Below are 393 nucleotides of genomic sequence, written 5' to 3' on the forward strand. Positions count from 1 at the left end.
ATCCATTCTGTCGGGCGCGCGGCATGCCGGGAATTGTAGTCCATTGTAAATCGCCTTGGCTCTGCGGCATGCTGGGAAATGTAGTTCATTAGGACGAGGACCTGTCAAGGAGGTGGGCAAGGCCTCTCTGCCAGCGGTTCTCAACCTGTGGGTCGCGACCCCCGAAAATACATCCTGCATATCAGATATTTCCATGACGATTCGTAACAGTAGCAACATGACAGTGATGAAGTAGCAACAAAAATAATTTTATGGTTGGGGGTCGCCACAACATGAGGAACTGTATTAACCCCTAGAGTGCCAGGAGCGCTAGCAAAGCTTGGAAATGGGGTCCAGTTCTAAGTCTGCTTTTATTAGTGATGATGATATTGCTAAATATGTCAATTCTTGCTG

This window comes from Myotis davidii, unplaced genomic scaffold, assembly GCF_000327345.1.
Source record: "Myotis davidii unplaced genomic scaffold, ASM32734v1 scaffold174, whole genome shotgun sequence".
Classification (NCBI taxonomy): domain Eukaryota; kingdom Metazoa; phylum Chordata; class Mammalia; order Chiroptera; family Vespertilionidae; genus Myotis; species Myotis davidii.